This window comes from Tachyglossus aculeatus, chromosome 9, assembly GCF_015852505.1.
Source record: "Tachyglossus aculeatus isolate mTacAcu1 chromosome 9, mTacAcu1.pri, whole genome shotgun sequence".
In the NCBI taxonomy this organism is placed as follows: Eukaryota; Metazoa; Chordata; class Mammalia; order Monotremata; family Tachyglossidae; genus Tachyglossus; species Tachyglossus aculeatus.
This window is the reverse complement of record NC_052074.1, coordinates 13121610-13141621: the sequence shown is the minus strand read 5'-3', so window position 1 is coordinate 13141621 and position 20012 is coordinate 13121610. Positions and strand designations below refer to the sequence as shown.

At 43.6% G+C, this 20012-nt stretch overlaps 1 non-coding gene across 1 annotated transcript; it reads right to left on the bottom strand.

Moving 5' to 3' along the window:
- Positions 1–18943: 18943 nt before the first annotated feature.
- On the bottom strand, positions 18944–19081 carry LOC119932690. The gene has a single exon (XR_005452431.1). It is a non-coding gene; the product is annotated as a small nucleolar RNA SNORA7 (small nucleolar RNA).
- Positions 19082–20012: the final 931 nt, after the last annotated feature.

The following is a 20012-nucleotide window of genomic DNA, read 5'->3' as shown; positions in this document are numbered from 1 at the left end:
TGGAACTGCTGAAGTGGCAGTAGAGGGGGAAATTGGCTGCGGAGAGGAGATGAGAAAATTAACTTTCACTTTAGAACAGTCGGAGTCGGTCTACTAGCTCAGCAAGGACCAATTAATAGTCTCTAAACCATGCTGCAGGACTGGGCATTGAACGTGTTCTGTTTCACACTCTTCCGTAGACTCTTTTCTGCATTAAAAATGATCCAATGTAGATCATGAACCAGTTGGGGTTTCTTAAGACTGAACAACAGCGGGTTCACTACTGATTTTTCCGTGTATCCCTTCTTGCGTCTTACTGATGAGAGCAGGGATTTTCTAGACTGTGAGCCCGTTGTTGAGCAGGGATTGTCTCTATTTGTTGCTGAACTGTACTTTCCAAGTGCTTAGTACAGTTCTGTGCCGCGCACCAAGCGCTCAATAAATGGGTTGAATGAATGAATGATAAAAACTACTTAAATCTCTCTTACTTTTCTTCTGCACTGTTTTTCCTTGATTTTTCTAATAATAATAATAATAATGATGACATTTAATAAGCACTTACTATGTGCAAAGCACTGTTCTAAGCACTGGGGAGTTTACAAGGTGATCAGGTTGGCCCATGGGTGGCTCACAGTCTTCATCCTCATTTTACAGATGAGGTAACTGAGGCCCAGAGAAATGAAGTGACTTGCCCAAAGTCACACAGCTGACAATTGGCGGAGCCGGGATTTGAACCCATGACCTCTGACTCCAAAGCCCGTGCTCTTTCCACTGAGCCACGCTGCTTCTCCAACTTCTACTTCTTCTACTACTTCTACTACTTCTTCTTCTACTGCAAGACTTCCTAGAGTGGGCTTGAAAAATTGAAGTTTCTTTAACAAAAATATTTTTTTCTGATGTGTGTGTGTGTGTGTGTGTGTACACGTGTGTCTGTGTATTCTGTAATCTAAAGAAATCTTTGTATATTAATGTCTGTCTCCCTCCTCTTGACTGTAAGCTCGTTAGGGGGAGGGAATGTGTCTACCAACTCTGTACTGTACTCTCCTAAGTGCTTTTCACTAGGAAGAAGCGTGGCTCAATGGAAAAGAGCATGGGCTTTGGAGTCAGAGGTCATGGGTTCAAATCCCGGCTCTGCCAATTGTCAGCTGTGTGACTTTGGGCAAGTCACTTAACTTCTCTGGGCCTCAGTTAATGGGGATGAAGACTGTGAGCCCCACGTGGGACAACCTGATTACCTTGTAACCTCCCCAGCGCTTAGAACAGTGCTTTGCACACAGTAAGCACTTAATAAATGCCATCATTATTATTATTATTTTCAGTGCTCTGCACCAAGTGCTCAACAAATACCCCTGATTGATAAAAGAATAGAGTACGTTTATTACGTCATTCTTGGTAAACCAAAGACTAAGGAAACTCCGGTTTAAAGCTCAGCAAAGAGTGAGAAGAGAGAGTTCCGATATGAGACTTAATTTCGTCCGTGACCTTAACTCCTGACCACCAGGAATGGGCTACCTGTCAGATGTTGGGAGCACTCCGAAACACTCCTCATTTTCCACTCCCTACACCCTCTGTTTCCTGCCTTAGTTTCTACCACTTTTTCCCAAATTTTAAAGAGGGAGCAATGACACGTGTCACCTCCCCTCGGGACTAGTCTGAGGACCAGCCACAGAGTTGCCCAGAGAATCTTATCCCGGTGCGGGGCGATGGGGGATTGTGGAAATTGCGGGTAAGGTCGGTCTCCCCGATTCTCCAGCAAGACTGTACCGGGCCAGGATCACCATGGGGCTCTGGCCTGCTTCCCGGTCTTCCGCCTCCATCATCAGTGAGGACCAGGCAGCCCTGACTCCTGCTGACCCCCGCCTCAGGAGGAAGCAGCGGTGTTTGCTTTGGTTTCCGATCAGGTTTATTTGTTAAAATCATCGGTTAAAATCCAACCCAATCCCAAAATCCAGGAAGGAGGGAAAACCAAGAGCCACTGAGCGGAAATATGCCTCCTCAGGGATACTCGGAAAAAAATGGAGAGAATTCCAAACGCTTGGGACGGTATCCTAAATTTGACAGACTGGCTTACGGAGCCTTAAGAAATGCGTTCTGGTTTAAACCTGGGATATCAACTGCTGTTTCTATGATGCAGATTATTATTCGTAATAATGATGTGTCACATGGCTTTTATTTGGGTGGGGAGCACTCATTATTTTCTGACCTGAGGCCCCTTTGTATAAGCTACCCACCACCCTCCCCTCATACAGGTAATAGGATGATGAATGAGAGTGTTCGTCAATTATGTTCAGTTGTTGGAGGAGGATGTCATCCAAATTCCGCATGGTTTAGGGTCACAAGGTCCAAGAATGGCCTGGGAACCCTAGCTTTTGTTGTTTGTGAGCGGGTGTTGTTACCATATTACCACCAGCCTTCTGTATGACGAGTCGAAAATAAATTCCAACACCTTGACGTGCGCGTTGATCCACCTAAATTGGTGCTACATCCCCACCTTAATAAGTGTGGCATTTGTTAGTTCGTTCAATTGCATTTATTGAGCGCTTACTGTGTGCAGAGCACTGTATTAGTTTGTTAATCCCTTAGTGTGGGCCAAGCACTGTACTATGTCCTGGGGCAAATACAATATGAGCAGATTGGACCCAATCCCTGCCTCACGTGAGGCTCACAGATGGAGGGAGGGAGCACAGGTATTTAATTCCCATTTTACAGATGAGGTAACCGAAGCACCGAGAAATTAAGTGACAAGGTCATAGAGCAGGTAAGTGGTGGAGTAGGGATTAGAACCCAGGACCTCTGACTCGTAGATTCATTCATTCATTCCATAGTATTTATTGAGCCCTTACTGTGTGCAGAGCACTGTACTAAGCGCTTGGGAAGTACAAGTTGGCAACATATAGAGACAGTCCCTACCCAACAGTGGGCTCAGAGTCTAAAAGGGGGAGACAGAGAACAAAACCAAACATACTAACAAAATAAAATAAATAGAATAGATATGTACAAGTAAACAGAGCTAAGCAGCGGAGTGAGCTCCTCGAGGGACGGGGTCTGTGTCTAATTCCCCCCGGTATTCTGTTATACACTTTCTCAGCTCTCAGAGCATTCGTTCATTCATTGTCGTATTTATTGAGCCCTTACTGTGTGCAGAGCACTGTACTAAGCGCTTGGAAAGTACAAGTCAGCACTGCTCTGCATATGGTGAGCACTTAATAAGTATTACTACCATACCATACAGCTGTACTCTGACCCGCGGCCGTCCTCCACCCATTCTTGTTCTCATTTCTGCAACTGGCTACTGTTCTCCGCGTAGAAAGAACCTCGTATAGTACTACGTACCCTTTAAATGTTGGATTCTCCCTTCGAGAATGATGGGCAAGCCTCCACCCAGTCACTTGATTATTCATTGATGATGAATATGATTCATTGATTATGAATGTGATTATGAATGAGTGATTATTCATTACCCAGTCACTTCATTATTGCTGAGGATTTATTAGATCCAGAAGCTTTTTCATCCCCGAAAAGAGGTGTCTTCAGGTTAGGATTAAGGTACTTTGGCAGAACGGAAGATCGTCGTGGGCAGGGAAAGTGCCTGTCAATTCTGTTACACCGTCCCAAACTTGGTAGAAGTGAGAAGCAGCGTGGCCCAGTGGAAAGAGCCCGGGCTTTGGAGTCAGAGGTCATGGGTTCAAATCCCGGCTCCGCCAATTGTCAGCTGTGTGACTTTGGTCAAGTCACTTAACTTCTCTGAGCCTCAGTTACCTCATCTGTAAAATGGGGATTGAGCCTGTGAGCCCCCCTTGGGACAATTTGTAACCTCCCCAGCGCTTAGAACAGTGCTTTGCACATAGTAAGTGCTTAATAAATGCCATCATTATTATTATTATTATTAGAAGTAGTAGTATAGTGTTTTACAAACAGTAACCGATCAGTAAATTACCATTGATTAATTGATCAATACTCCTCCTCACTCTAGCCGTCCCCTCCAAACTTCAGTGCCATCTCTTTCTTTTTTGAATAAAGAGGAAAATTCCACCTCCGTGGCTGAATCTGGTACTTTTCCACCTAAGAATTTCACATGTTATAAATTTACTTTCTTTATTCAAATTGTGAGAGCTACAAATGGTGGAAGTAGAACACATTGTGAGCATTTCCATGGCCACGGTTTCATTTGTTTCCAGGGGATTTTTTTCTCCCGTCATTGTGTTCCCGTTTACCAGGTTTGCTTCAAACTCTGTCAAAATAAAGCTTATTGCATCCTGACTTTCATCCCTGTGGATTTATAACAACAAATTCAAAGTTAGTGCCAGGATTTCCAGAAACAATAAATCTGCCTCAGGTTTTCAGAGTTGCAATTTTTGGTCCATGAAAACGCCACAAATGTGGCTCTTTTTGTAGGTTGGGGGAAGGAAACAAAAATGAAAAGAATACAGAATGTAATTTTTTGCACTGGAGTTCCCAGAAACCCTTTTCTAAACCCAAATAAACTCAGGTCACAAAGCGGAGGTGTGAAGAATTTAGACTTTGAAAATGTTGTTGGCCACTGGAAAATGATATGCATTCATTCAATTCAGTCGTATTTATTGAACACTGTACCAAGTGCTTGGAAAGTTCAATTCGGCAATAAAGAGAGACAATCCCTGCCCTCACCGGGCTTATAGTCTAGAAAGGGGGAGATAGACATCAAAACAAGTAAACAGGCATCGATAGAAATAAATAGAATTATAGATATGTACATATCAAAACGGGTTAATGGGCATTAATATAAGTAAATAGAATTATAGATATGTACATATATACACAAGTGCCGTGGGGTGAGAAGGGGGATAGAGGAAAGGAAGCGAGTTGGGGTGACATGGAGGGAAGGGAGAACTGAAGAAAAGGGGGGCTTAATCTGGGAAGGCCTCTTAGAGGAGGTGAGCCTTCAGTAGGTCTTTGAAGGGGGAGAGTGTGATTCTTTGGCGGATTTGAGGAAGGAGGGTGTTTCAAGCCCGGAGTAGGACTTGGGCCATTTTTGAGTGAACGGTTCTGTACAGAGTGCTCTGGAAAAAAGATATCTGTATTCAAGGGACTTTAGAATTTCTATTTGTACAGTTCCCAATCTAAAACCCGGAGATTTTTCTCCTTCTTTTATCTCCATTTCAGACCCAGCTTTATTCCAGTATTCTGGAGGTCAAGCAAGGTTAGGTGGGGCTTCTCTAAATATCCAGGGGTTTGTGTTTTCGATTCAGCCAAGGAAGCCCCTTTCTTCCATAATGATAATTAAGAGAGGTCCAATTCAGAGCCTGCACAAGGCAATGTGGTCCCTTTAAGGTTTCACAGATTTTAGTTAAAAAGTTTTAGAAGCAACACCGGAGTTTTAAAATAGGAGTTAAATCGGTAGCAAGAAATTACAGCATATTATCGCTCTCTGCACAAAGCCTTTCCTTTGTGCCTTTAGATGAACTCAGCTGGGGTGATGAAGTGGTGAGAAGTGCTGTTTGTTTCTGTTTTTTGCCTGTGCTAGCAGGTTCCATGGGGTAGTCCAAAGAATGGCATTAATCACAGCCCTGAAGGAGATTGCTTGTTACACATTTCCAGCCCCCAGGCCAGAGCAATTGGTAGAGGGGGAGTTTAGTTTGGAGAAAATCGCAGGAAAAAGCAATGAGCCCAGAAGAGAAACAAAGGCTGAGTCCACAGTTGGATTCTCAAGGTTAATTCTCATCCTTAACTCCCAGAAAAGTACAAGAAGTTGGAGAAAAATGGCTCCGTAACATCGTCTCCCAGGGAAATCAGCTGCGGACGATACCGTTTCTGTCTTTTTCCCTGAAATCCTCATGCTGGCTTAGATTACTCCTGACTTCTCCCTGACAACCTTTGCTGGGGCTTGCCTGGAACCCTCCTGTCCAACAGTCAGTCTCAGGCCAAGATATTCCCGGGCATTTCATGGCTGAAATAGTTTTCCCTACTTAGTCATTAACCCAATTTCCTCTTTAGGTCTCTTCTGAAACTTACCTTCTTTAGGGTGGCCACTAATGGCCCTTGTAGATACTAGACAATGAAACACAAATGTCCTTTGCTGGATAGCGGAACATAATGATGTAACATGCATCATTTTGTAGAAGAACACATATCCTCTATTTATTTACTTACATCAATTAATGTCTGTCTCCCCCTCATAACTGTAAGCTCCTAGTGGGCAGGGACATGTCTACTGACTCTGTTATATTGTGTACTCTGCACACAGTAAGCACGCAATAAATACGACTGAATCAATCAATCAATCAATCGTATTTATTTGAGCACTTACTGTGTGCAGAGCACTGTACTAAGAGCTTGGGAAGTACAAGTTGGCAACATATAGAGACAGTCCCTACCCAACAGTGGGCTCACAGTCTAGAAGGGGGAGACAGAGAACAAAACCAAACATATTAACAAAATAAAATAAATAGAATAGATATGTACAAGTAAAATAAATAAATAAATAGAGTAATAAATATGTACAAACATATATACATATATACAGGACTGAATGAATGAAGATTGTGCTCTACCGAGCATTTAATACAATGCTCCGCACACAGTAAGCACTCAATAAAGACGCTTGAATGAATTAATCAAAGAGGTGCTTTGTTCACTTGGGTGCCATCAGTAGCTACTCTAGGTGGCCCTGGATGATGAACAAACCAGCCCTGTGAAATAATAATAATAATAATGGCATTTATTAAGTGCTTACTATGTGCAAAGCACTGTTCTAAGCGCTGGATAATATATTGTAAACAAAGCCATCAGCTTTCCACCTTTGAACTTTCCGCTCCATTTCACGGTCTACACTGATATTTTGGGGGTTTCTCTTTCCAATAAAACCACAGACATACCAGGTATTTTTGAAATGTTCTTCTCGAAGCCTCTCACCAGGCTTTGCAGAGCTACATTTTAGAATGCTACCTTATGCAATCGCCCTGTGAGGGAGGCAAGAAACCCTTAATATCATCCTTCCTGTGGAAAGAGAAACTGCGGAGAACAAAGATGACTTGGCCCATGTTTTTAGGGGATATAACATTGATTGGGAAGTGAGGCAGCATGTTTCAATCGCTTTGTGTAACTTCAGCTAAGTCATTTAATGCCTCTGCGCCTCCGATTCCTCATTCCCTCTTCATCCTTCCTTCTTTTTCACTCCTTTTCGGTCCTGCTCCTACTACTCTACTCCTTTCTACTCCTTTAGGAGAAGCCAAAATAGTACATCGTAATGCAGAAAGCAGTTTACCAGATGGACTAATTGGGGAATCTGAGTCAATTGGGAAAGTGGGGATTGGTTTTCAGGTCTGACTTCGCCAAGTTAATGCCATCTGGGATGTTTTAGAAGAACATTTCCAAGAAGACAATTGTGGAGTGTAGCCCTGATGTCTTTCAAGCCTATGAATGTTTCATTCCTAGTAGGTACCAACAGCTCTCGGAATGTTCTCTTTGGAACTGGGCAATGGAATTATTGCAGAACGCTGGGACGAAACATTTCTAAGATTATAGGAGTCATGCAACCGGCAACGGGCTGCACCTGAACTTATGGGCTTTTAAAGTGATTACTTCTTGGGAGGTGTTCATCTGAGTGCAAATGACTTGGGCTCAGAACAGATTTTAGCTGGTGGCTGACAGCTTGGTTGACTGGCACGTTGTCATTTTCATAACACACCTAAAAAGCAAAGTGCCAAAAATCATCAGCGGGTTTGGGGTCGTTAAAGATTCTTAGGCCTTGTCCTACTTTGGTAATCTCTTATTGCAGAGTAGCGGAAATGTTTCGGCTGGAGTTAAAAATATGGCCGAAGATAGGAGGAACCGCTTCTTCTTGATAGCACCTTTATTTTCAATCAATCAATCAATCAATCAGTCGTATTTATTGAGCGCTTACTGTGTGCACAGCACTGTACTAAGCACTAGGGAAGTACAAGTTTGCAACACATAGAGACGTCCCTACCCAACAGTGGGCTCACAGTCTAGAAGGGGGAGACAGATTTTCAATACAGGACTTCAGTGGTAGTGAGAGTGACAGTTTTTATGCCGGCGTGCTCTGCCCAGAGAGAAGCCAGTATGGGATTGAAGGTCATTCATTCATTCAGTCGTATTTATTGAGCGCTTACTGTGTGCAGAGCACTGTACTAAGCGCTTGGGAAGTACAAGTCGGCAACATATAGAGACGGTCCCTACCCAACAACGGGCTCACAGTCTAGAAGGGGAAGACGGACAACAAAAGAAACCATGTGGACAGGTGTCAAGTCATCACAATAAATAGAAATGAAGCTAGATGCACATCCTTAACAAAATAAATAGAATAGTAAATATGTACAAGTAAAATAAATAGAGTAAGAAATCTGTACAAACATATATACAGGTGCTGTGGGGAGGGGAAGGAGGTAGGGCGGTGGGGATGAGGAGCAGAGGAAAAAGGGGGCTCAGTGGGAAGGCCTCCTGGAGGAGGTGAGCTCTCAGTAGGGCTTTGAGGGGAGGAAGAGAGCTAGCTTGGCGCTTAGTAAGCGCTTAATAGATGCCATTATTATAATTATGAATATTGATGCATATTGATATTGTATATTGATATGTATACATCAGTATACATGCCTGTTTACTTGTTTTGCTGCCTGTCTCCCGCCTTCTAGACTGTAAACCCGGTGTGGGCCGCGATTGTCTCTTTATTGCGGTATTGTGCTTTCCAAGCGCTTAGTGCAGTGCTCTGCACCCGGTAAGCGCTCTGTATACACGATTGAATGGTCCCGTAGTACAGTCTGACTTTCGGGCCTCTTTGTCTGAAGCACAGGAATGGATGAGGTCCAATAATAATAATGATAAAATTATAATAATTTTATTTTTTGTTCAGTGCTCCTTTGTGCAAAGCACTGTACTAAGAACTCAGGTAGATACAAGATAATAATAATAATGATGGCATTTGTTAAGCGCTTACTATGTGCAAAGCACTGTTCTAAGTGCTGGGGAGGATACAAGGTGATCAGGTTGTCCCACGTGGGGCTCACAGTCTTAATCCCCATTTTATTCATTCATTCAGTCATATTTATTGAGCGCTTACTGTGTGCAGAGCACTGTACTAAGCTCTTGGGAAGTACAATTTGGCAACATATAGAGACGGGCCCTAACCAACAACGGGCTCACAGTCTAGAAGGGAGAGACAGACAACAAAACAAAACATGTGGACAGGTGTCAAGTCGTCAGAACAAATAGAATTGTTCTAATAGGATTAGAACCCAGGTCCTCCGACTCTCAGGCCTACGCTCTATACATTAGGGCCTAGAAATGAGGTAAGTGAAGCACAGAGAAGTGAAGTGAGTTGCCCAAAGTCACATAGCTGACAAGCGGCTGAGCCGGGATTTGAACCCATGATCTCTGACTCCCAAGCCCGGGCTCTTTCCACTGAACCACGCTGCCTCTCTAAGAAGATCATCAGGTCCCATACGGTGCTCACAGTCTAATTAATCAATTGATCGATCAATCGTATTTATTGAGCGCTTACTGTGTGCAGAGCACTGTACTAAGCACTTGGGAGAGTAATAATAATAATAATTTTGGTATTTGTTAAGCGCTTACTATGTGCAAAGCACTGTTCTAAGTGCCGGGGAGGTTACAAGGTGATCAGGTTGTCCCACATGGGGCTCACAGTCTTAATCCCCATTTTACAGATGAGGGAACTGAGGCACAGAGTAGTGAAGTGACTTGCCCAAAGTCACATAGCTGACAATTGGCGGAGTCAGAATTTGAACCCATGACCTCTGACTCCAAAGCCCGGGCTCTTTCCACTGAACCACGCTGCCTCTCTAAGAAGATCATCAGGTCCCATACGGTGCTCACAGTCTAATTAATCAATTGATCGATCAATCGTATTTATTGAGCGCTCACTGTGTGCAGAGCACTGTACTAAGCACTTGGGTGAGTAATAATAATAATAACTTTGGTATTTGTTAAGCGCCTACTATGTGCAAAGCACTGTTCTAAGCGCCGGGGAGGTTACAAGGTGATCAGGTTGTCCCACGTGGGGCTCACAGTCTTAATCCCCATTTTACAGATGAGGTAACTGAGGCCCAGAGAAGTGAAGTGACTTGGCCAAAGTCACACAGCTGACAAGCGGCTGTCGGAATTCGAACCCATGACCTCTGACTCCAAAGCCCGGGCTCTTTCCACTGAGCCACGCTGCTTCTCTAATAATGGCATTTATTAAGCGCTTACTACGTGCAAAGCACTGTTCTAAGCGCCGGGGAGGTTACAAGGTGATCAGGTTGTCCCACGTGGGGCTCACAGTCTTAATCCCCATTTTACAGATGAGGGAACTGAGGCCCAGAGAAGTGAAGTGACTTGGCCAAAGTCACACAGCTGACAAGCGGCTGAGTCGGAATTCGAACCCATGACCTCTGACTCCAAAGCCCGGGCTCTTTCCACTGAGCCACGCTGCTTCTCTACTTGCATCCTGCATCTCTCTCCTGGATCCAGTCAGATATGATGCAGCCCGGGAATCACTTAAGCCCAACAAACGGGGTAAATCTTAATGGCAAAGTCTTTGCAGGAGGGTAATTGTGGAAAAAAGTCCTGAGGTTAAAAAAAAGAAGGAAAAAAAACTTGTGGTTTGCCCTGGGATGCTTCCCACCCAGTGTCAATTTTACTTTGTAATGATTTAGATCAGTTTAAATGACTACTCCAGTTCACCTTGTTACTTTAAAAGATGCTGTTGACTTACTGGTTTGTGTAAATAAGCCCTTCTCAAGTATTTTATGGCTTGTTTTGTCTTATCTTTTATTTACTTTCAGATCCAGATTCAACAAACCCACCCAAACCTTTGTATATTCTAGCTTCTCCCGGCCCATTTCTATTTTCTTCTGGGGTGGTGTTCCTGGGGATAATGGCAGTTTTGCTTATTTGCAAAATAGCCCCTCTTGTCAGGCTGGGCAGGAGCAGATTTGCAAACCATATCTTTCTTTTGGTGTGGAGCCGATGCTTTTGAGCAGTGGTTTTTACAGATTGCTTAGATAATAATAATAATGTTAGCATTTGTTAAGCGCTTACTATGTGCAAAGCACTGTTCTAAGCGCTTTGGGGGGATACAAAGTGATCAGGTTGTCCCAGGTGGGGCTCACAGTCTTAATCCCCATTTTACAGATGAGGTAACTGAGGCTCAGAGAAGTTACGTGACTTGCCCAAGGTCACACAGCAGACATGTGGCGGAGCCGGGATTCAAACCCATGACCTCTGACTCCAAAGCCCGGGCTCTTTCCACTGAACCACTATGCTTCTCAAGTGTACAGGTTGCCTAGCTGAGAGGTGGAAGAAATGTAGCATAAAACGAGAAGGGTTTTGAATCCATCAGTTTGATCGTGAACTGGGAAGTTAATCTGGAGCTGTGGGAGAGACCAGAGTGTGCATTAATAAATGCACTTGCGATTGACTTATAAAATGAATGATCAACAAGCCCCACAAGGGCTATGAAAATGTGGAGCTCTGTACAGAACTTTCGCTATCACGTTAGCCCTTTCGGATGACTGCTTCCACGTTTTTATTCTCAAACAAGTTTGTAATAATAATCGTCATCAATCGTATTTATTGAGCGCTTACTGTGTGCAGAACACTGTACTAAGCGCTTGGGAAGTACAAGTTGGCAACGTATAGAGACAGTCCCTACCCAACAGTGGGCTCACAGTCTAAAATAATCATAATAATAATAATAATTGTGGTCTTTGTTAAGTGCTTACTATGTGCAAAGCACTGTTCCATTCCACTGTACCATTCCAGACTGCTTCACTTAAGATAGTACTATAAATAATAATAATAATAATAATGATGGTATTTGTAAAATGCTTACTATGTGCCAAGGACTGTTCCAAGCGCTGGGATAAATACAAGGTTATCAGGTTGTCCCTCATAATAATAATAATAATAATAATAATAATAATAATAATAATGGTATTTGTTAAGCGCTTACTATGTGCCAAGCACTGTTCCAAGCACTGGGATAAATACAAGGTTATCAGGTTGTCCCTCATAATAATAATAATAATAATGATAATAATAATAATAATAATAATGATGGTGTTTGTTAAGGGCTTACTATGTGCCAAGCACTGTTCCAAGCACTGGGATAAATACAAGGTTATCAGGTGGTCCCTCATAATAATGATAATAATAATAACAATAATAATAATAATAATAATAATAATGATGGTATTTGTTAAGCGCTTACTATGTGCCAAGCACTGTTCTAAGCGCTGGGGAGGATGCAAGGTGATCAGGTTGTCCCATGTGGGGCTCACAATCTTCATCCCCATTTTACAGATGAGGGAACTGAGGCACAGAGAAGTGAAGTGACTTGCAGAAAACCTTTCCTAAGCAAAACCATGTACTTTATTGCTAGTGAAACAGATCTGTGGGAATTTTCGAAGTTCTGACTTGCAGAAACCTTTCCTAAGCAAAACCAAGTACTTTATTGGTAGTGAAACAGATCTGTGGCAATTTTCAAAGTTTTTACTTTTAAACTCGAATTAAGGTCATTTGGATTTTTTTTTTCTCCTTTCCTTCCGAGTTGAAAGGTAATAATAATGGCATTTACAGAGTATCTTCGGAGTATAAAGCACTGTTTTAAGGACTTGGGTAATTACAAGTCTGTCTGTCCCTTAGACTGCAAGCTTGTTGTGGGCAGGGAGTGTATCTGTATCTGTATCTCCCAAGCACTTAGTACAGCGCTGTGCACCCAGTAAGTGCTCAATAAATACGATTGACTGAAAATAGTACTCTAAAATGCATTTCCTGTCTACAACAAACTTAGATGCCCTTCAGAACCACTTGAAAGGTTTATGTTCATGCTCCTTTGAGGCTTTAGAAAGAGGAAAGGGGATGCTGGTTTAGTTAGGGTGGGTTAGAGAAGCAGCGTGGCTTAGTGGAAACAGCCCCAGCTTGGGAGTCAGAGGTCGTGGGTTCTAATCCCGGCCCTGCCACTTGTCTCCTGTGTGACTTTGGGTAATTCACTTAACTTCTCTGTGCCTCCGTTGCCTCATCTGTAAAATGGGGACTAAGACTGCAAGCCTCCTGGCTCAGTGAGAAACAGCATGGCTCAGTGGAAAGAGCCTGGGCTTTGGAGTCAGAGGTCATGGGTTCAAATCCCGGCTCTGCCAACTGTCAGCTGGGTGACTTTGGGCAAGTCACTTAACTTCTCTGGGCCTCAGTTACCTCATCTGTAAAATGGGGATTAAGACTGTGAGCCCCCCGTGGGACAACCTGATCACCTTGTAACCTCCCCAGCGCTTTGAACAGTGCTTTGCACATAGTAAGCACTTAACAAATACCATCATTATTATTATTATTATTATTATGAGGGACAACCTGACAACCTTGTATTTATCCCAGTGCTTCAAACAGTGCTCGGCACATAGTAAGCGTTTTACAAATACCATCATTATTATTATTATTTATAGTACTATCTTAAGTGAAGCAGTCTGGAGTGGTATCTTCTCTTCTTTTCTCTTATAGTATTTGCGAAGCACTTACTACGTGTCATGGACTGTTCTAAGCTTACTGTTCTATTTATTTTGTTAATGATGTGCATCTAGCTTTATTTCTATTTATTCTGATGACCTGACACCTGTCCAAGTGTTTTGTTTTGTTGTCTGTCTCCCCCTTCTAGACTGTGAGCCCGTTGTTGGGTAGGGACCATCTCTAGATGTTGCCAACTTGTACTTCCCAAGCGCTTAGTACAGTGCTCTGCACACAGTAAGCGCTCAATAAACACGACTGAATGAATTAAAATGAGGATTTAGACTGTAAGTCCAATGTGGGAAATGAGCTGTGTCCAACCTGATTATCTTGTGTCTACCTCAGCGCATAGTACAGTGCCTGGCACATAGTAAGCGTCTAACACACACCATTAAAAAAAAAAAGCAACGGCTCTTACTTTTTAGTGTTTTTTTTTTTTTTGTCCCATGGATGCCTTTCGAGAAGATTCATCATTTCGTTGCTTCGTTTGTCCCGATTGTCCTGAAAATAGCCACATGATGTTAGACAAAAGGCCATTTCTGTGTGATCGGAAGACATCTTCCAATTTTCTGGAGCAAATTTGACTGACCGAACACACTTATTATATCTTGAATCATTCCAAAGAAAAGTTACACTGGGTGAAGGCTGGTTTTTCCATCCCAGTAACATGTGAAGGCTGGTTTTTCCATCCTAGTAACACGGTCTGTAAGTCCTTAAAAAAATTAGAATGGATTTTTTATGGAAATCATTCCCATCCAGGCTTATGGAGCCCAGGGCATGAACAGGACTTTTATTTGTTTCCGTTATTCAGCACTTGTGACAAGATGGTCCTGGAACTGGCTGATAGGAGGACATTACCCTATTGATTATATAATGTGATGAAAAGCAAAGGATAGTAAAGTGCTGAGCGATTATTGCCAGAGACACTTTGCAAACAAAGCTGCTGAAAGGAGAGCATTTGTGAAGCTTTCAGTGCTAGTGAGTAATTAGTGGGCAACGCGGAATTAAAATACAGGTTGCTGGGGAGAGCTAAATGTAGTTTAGTGCTGAAGGTTGCTGTTTTTGGTGGAGTGAAGAATCACACATTTGTCTCCCAATAGAGTTCTTTTTTCAGCTTGGAAGTAATAAAAATAAGTATTTGAAGGTGTTGTGATCTAGCGCAGCCTATTTGAAACGGCCAAGAAAACGGTTTGATTTTATAGACAAGGGACCCGATTTGAGTCCCAGCTACCAAACACAAAGGAGCAAAGACTTAGGGGCCATATATTTGGTACATTACTCCATTAAGGCCGAGAAATCTACATCGCATATTCAGTGGTAGCGCTTGGGAGTGTAACTGCTGCAAATCTGTTGTACTCTGCTTTAATGGTAAGATTCCTCCATTAATATGATAATCAAGCAATAGATCTCGGAGAATTGGGCCTGGGGTTCGCTTTCACCCAGTAGGGGATGAAAGACATTCTCAGATTCTTGTATTGGGGCTATGGGCAAAGCAGCTCCACCATCAGGGAATCAGTCAGATCCAGGATTGGAGCAGGCCCTTGGGAGCGATCAATCAATTGATCAATCCATCGTATTGGCTTTAGCAGCATAATCTAGTGGAACGAACACAGGCCCTGGGTTCGAATGTCGGCTCTGTTCCGTGTCTTCTGTGTGACCCCGGGCAAGTCACTTCGCTCCTCTGTGCCTCACTTACCTCATCTGTATAACGGGGATTAAGGCTGGGAGTCCCGTGTGAATTGGGCCCAACCTGATTACCTTGTATCTACCCCAGTGCTTAGAACAGTGCTCGGCGCAGAGTAAGTGCTAACAGATATCACAATTATTATTAATACTATTTACTGAGCACTTACTGTGAGTAGAGCACTGCACTAAGTGCTTGGGAGAGTTAGTAGAAATGGTCCCGGTCCTCAAGAAGCTTACAGTCTAGAGGGCGATACGGTCAGGGACTCTTGGTCAAGATTTTCCAAGTCCAAGATTTTCTAGGATAATGGACCAGAGATACATAAGAACCAGAAACGTGGACTGATGCTTCAACCCTCTTCTTGGAGTCCCCTAAGGGTGGTCTGAGGGCTTAATCCTGCCTTTTCCCATGGTTTCCCGGTGCCTCCGAGGCTGTTTTTCCCTGGTTCTTTAAAGCTCTCAGAAATTTTCCCCCTCGCCAGCAAGAGAACGGTTTTGAACACGGGATCTAGCCTGATTTAAAGCTTTGCTATTTTGGAAAAACCTCAGAAGAGTTTTACCCAAGTAGAGGAGATAGTAAGGTCAAGTTGAAATGTAGTGCTTTAAAGTCAGAAAGCAGGAGAGGGAGCACGTATTCTATACGCGCTGTCTCATCCATCACAGGATGCAGTGAGCACGTATTCTATACGCGCCATCTCATCCATCACATATCTCTCAGGTTCATGGTCCTGTTCCTGGGGGATCCCTGGGAGGAGAGTCCCAGTTTGGCCCTTCCCCTATGGTGGGATCTGGAGGACTGAGGAGGAACCAAGGCACAGCCATAAAGGTGAGGGAGGGTCAACAACTCATCAGCTTAATAATAATAACGATGACACCTGTTAAGCGCTTACTATGTGCAAAGCACCGTTCTAAGCGCTGGGGAGGTTACAAGGTGATCAGGTTGTCCCACGGGGGGCTCACAGTCTTCATCCCCATTTTACAGATGAGATAAACGGAGGCACAGAGAAGTTAAGTGACTTGCCCAAAGTCACACAGCTGACAATTGGCGGAGGCGGAATGTGAACCCTTGACCTCTGACTCCAAAGCCCGGGCTCTTCCCACAGAGCCACGCTGCTTCTCTTGAACTGCCACCTAGGGTGGGGAGTGAATTGAGTACCCCAGGAAGACAGAGTGTGGGGAAACTGGGCTACTGTTGGCTGGGCATCGTTTCTGAGACTTAGCTGTTGCCTCATCGGGGCTATAAGCGATCTCCCCCAGTTGGTGGGAAATATCCTCTCAGAATTCAAAACCACACCATGCAGCAAAACCTTAACTGTAGTGTACACTTAAGTTTATAGTTCAGAGGTTTCTCTTTTGGCATCATGGTGGAAGTGTCCCTTCATTAGAAAATTGACATGAGAATCATTGCATCATTGATCAGTTGTTCTTCGACTGACTGCCCTGGTGATTTCTTTGCCTAATTTTGCCACTCCTATTTTCTTCCCTTCAAACCCTGGATTTGTGTTAGCTTCCATCACACACACACACACGCACACACACACACACACACACACACACACACACACTGTCCTCATTTTGCAATCCACTAAGTGCTTAACAAATACCGTAATAATTATTAATTGTTATATACCAAAAATATGAAACTTCTACACCTGTTATTGGCTGTCAGAGAACCCACCTACAGTCATCCACACGGAGACATTTAGATGTATCTTTGTGTCTGAAGATGGTCCTACTGTTGGCACATGTTTTCCAGGCTGGAGGGGCGTGGTTGAAAAGAATTGACGAATATAATCACATAAAAAATGCCCTAAAGGGTCAGGTTAGCATTTCCATCCAGCTGTCTTCAACAGCGGCACCCAAGGATTCAAAAAGGAAGAATGGGATCGTTGTCCTTTAGAGCAACGTGGCAGCCAAACACCTTGTCAGAGATGTACCTTCAACCTTCCCTAACTTTCCCCTCCGATGGGACCTTTATGGACCTATCATCTGTTCATTTATCAGAACAGCCCTTGAATTTACTCATGTTTTTGACTCGGAAAACTGCCGGGGGTAATTACTTGAATATGGAGATATGTACTACAGTTTCCAAGTACTCTATAATATGTGGTCATGTATGCCAGGATTTTCAATCTTTTCTATGACGTTACGTCCGATCACTCTAGCTAGAATGTAGGCTCACTGTTGGCAGGGAATGTCTTTTATGTTTCTGTTGTGTTTTCCCGAATACAGTGCATTGAATCCAGTGGGTGAAGGATACATTTTCCAATATTTCAGCTATTGAGTCAATTCTCTCCCTGACCCCGCCTGATTTTTCTCCCATTTCCAGATGTTTTTCAGTCTCCTTGCCCCCAGCACTTCCTTATGTGCTACACTGTGCTGTTTGGTAGGTTTGTTTTTTTCCCCCTCTCTAGCCCTGTTGCTCTGCATCCCTGTATCTTAAGGATTTTACTAAAGTGGGGAGGTGGGGCTGCGTACTGGGGAGGAGAAAGAGCAGCCTGATGTTGAGGGGGGAGGTGTAGTGAAAGTGGCTGTTGGGATTGGGAATTAGAGGTGAAAGAAGCGATCGTGGTGCTATGCTCCACTTTCGGAGCTGTTGGAAACGGGAGAAGGTGGGGGAGAGTGAGATATTTACCATTCGGCTAATTCTCACTTGAAGAGACAACCGTTTCCCTTAGCCAGACCTTGTCCATTGGGATTCCTTACAGATGAAGGGACCGAGGGAGCGAAGGCAAGAGATTTCAGCTGCATCTGGAAATTAGAACCCAGGAATTCTGGCATCCAGGTGTATGGGGTAATAACCTCCGAGGCCCCTTGCTGCGTATACATGATAATAATAATAATAATGATAATGGCATTTGTTAAGCGCTTACTCTGTGCAGAGCACTGTTCTAAGCTCTGGGGGGGGTGAATACAAGGTGATCAAGTTGTCCCACGTGGGGCTCACAGTCTTAATCCCCATTTGACAGATGAGGTAACTGAGGCTCAGAGAAGTTAAGTGACTTGCCCAAGGTCACACAGCAGACAGGTGGCGGAGCCAGGATTCGAACCCATGACCTCTGACTCCAAAGGGGCTCTTTACACTGAGCCAAGCTGCTTCTCTAGCCATGCTGTGATGGCTCAGTGGAAAGAACCCGGGCTTTGGAGTCACAGGTCATGGGTTCAAATCCCACCTCTGCCACTTGTCAGCTGTGTGACTTAGGATGAGTCACTTAACTTCTCTGTGCCTCAGTTCCCTCATCTGTAAAATGGGGATTAAGACTGTGAGCCCCACGTGGGACAACCTGATCACCTTGCATCCTCCCCAGCGCTTAGAACAGTGCTTTGCACATAGTAAGTGCTTAACAAATGCCATTATTATTATTATTAATGCAAACGTCTTAATCCTATAGCCAATTGAGATCCTTTAATGGCCAATTTTGAAAATACGTGACAGAATGAGTCTCTCAGTGGTACGTTTTCAAGGCGTCTTTTTAAATAAGTGCTTTCTTTTCCCTTAGGCTTACCTAAATGTTGATTAAAAACAAAATGACTGCCAACTATGTCCTGATTCTCATGTCTCTGGTCTTGTCTTATGCTGTCCAGTCGCCTCCGACCCATAGCGACTCCATGGACACATCTCTCCCAGAACTTCCCACGTCCACCTGCAATCGTTCCGGTAGTGTATCCTTAGAATTTTCTTGATGAAAATGTGGAAATGGTTTACCATTGCCGTCTTTGGTGCAGTAAACTTTAGTCTGCACCCTCGACTCTCTTCCATGCTGCTGCTGCCCAGCGCAGGTGAATTTTGATTTGTAGAAAATTGCCTTCCATTCGCTAGCCACTGCCCAAGCTAGGAATGAAATGGGTATGCCTCTGCTTGACTCTCCCTCCCACAGCCAAGACTGGTAGAGCACTGGAAACTCTCCAGGTGCAATCCTGAGAAGGGGCATATCTCTGATACCCAGAAACCTATATTAAACTAATGATTACCACCTGCTGACAGGTCGGCTGGGTTTTTTGGGTGGTCATATCCTCCATCCCCTCTGAAGCTTATCCAGTCTGTTCCAAGACTGGCTTTATAAGTCTGCAAATTCCAGGACTTCCATCCAACTGAACATATCGCAGGTTTTCGAAAATGAAGATCCCAAACTTCCCAGTCTGTTTAATGGACTTTTTTCTGAATTCGAGCAACCCCAGTTATTCAACCTATTCTTTATCTCTGGTCTCAGGCTCATTTCTGATTTGGTTGTGCATTTCGGATTGAGTTTTGGTTCAAGCTTTTGCAGTGTCAGGCAAGCAGAGAGAAAAGTGAGCAGAAATTCTGATTTGGGTGGGGTAATAACAGATATTTTGTGACCGTTGCCCCGCCACTTGGAAGAAGGCTGGTGGGATCCTTAAAGTTCCACTTTTAGCTAGGGTAGCAGCAGTAATAGCCACTGTAGTAGTGACCCCTGACAGCAGGCAGGCAGCCCAGAGCACAGGAGTAGCGAGAAAGCGCAGCACCTCTATGTCACATCTTGCTCTGCAGTAAGCCTTTTTTTTAGGGTTCTGGTTAATTGCTTCCAAGAATATGGTTTTTTCCACTGATGGCTTTTGAAAGTTATTTCTCAATTCAGTTGGTTTTATGTATAAACTTCTAAAATTTGTAAATTGCCAAAATTGCACCTGGTGTCTATGTGAAGCAGTAAACAAGCTATTTGCTGGATCCTCTGTGCAGAAATGATTAAATGATAGGTGGAATTTTTTTTATAATGGCATGTATTAAGCGCTTACTATGTGCAAAGCACCGTTCTAAGCGCTGGGGAGGATACAAGGTGATCAGGTTGTCCCACGTGGGGCTCACAGTCTCAATCCCTGTTTTACAGATGAGGGAACTG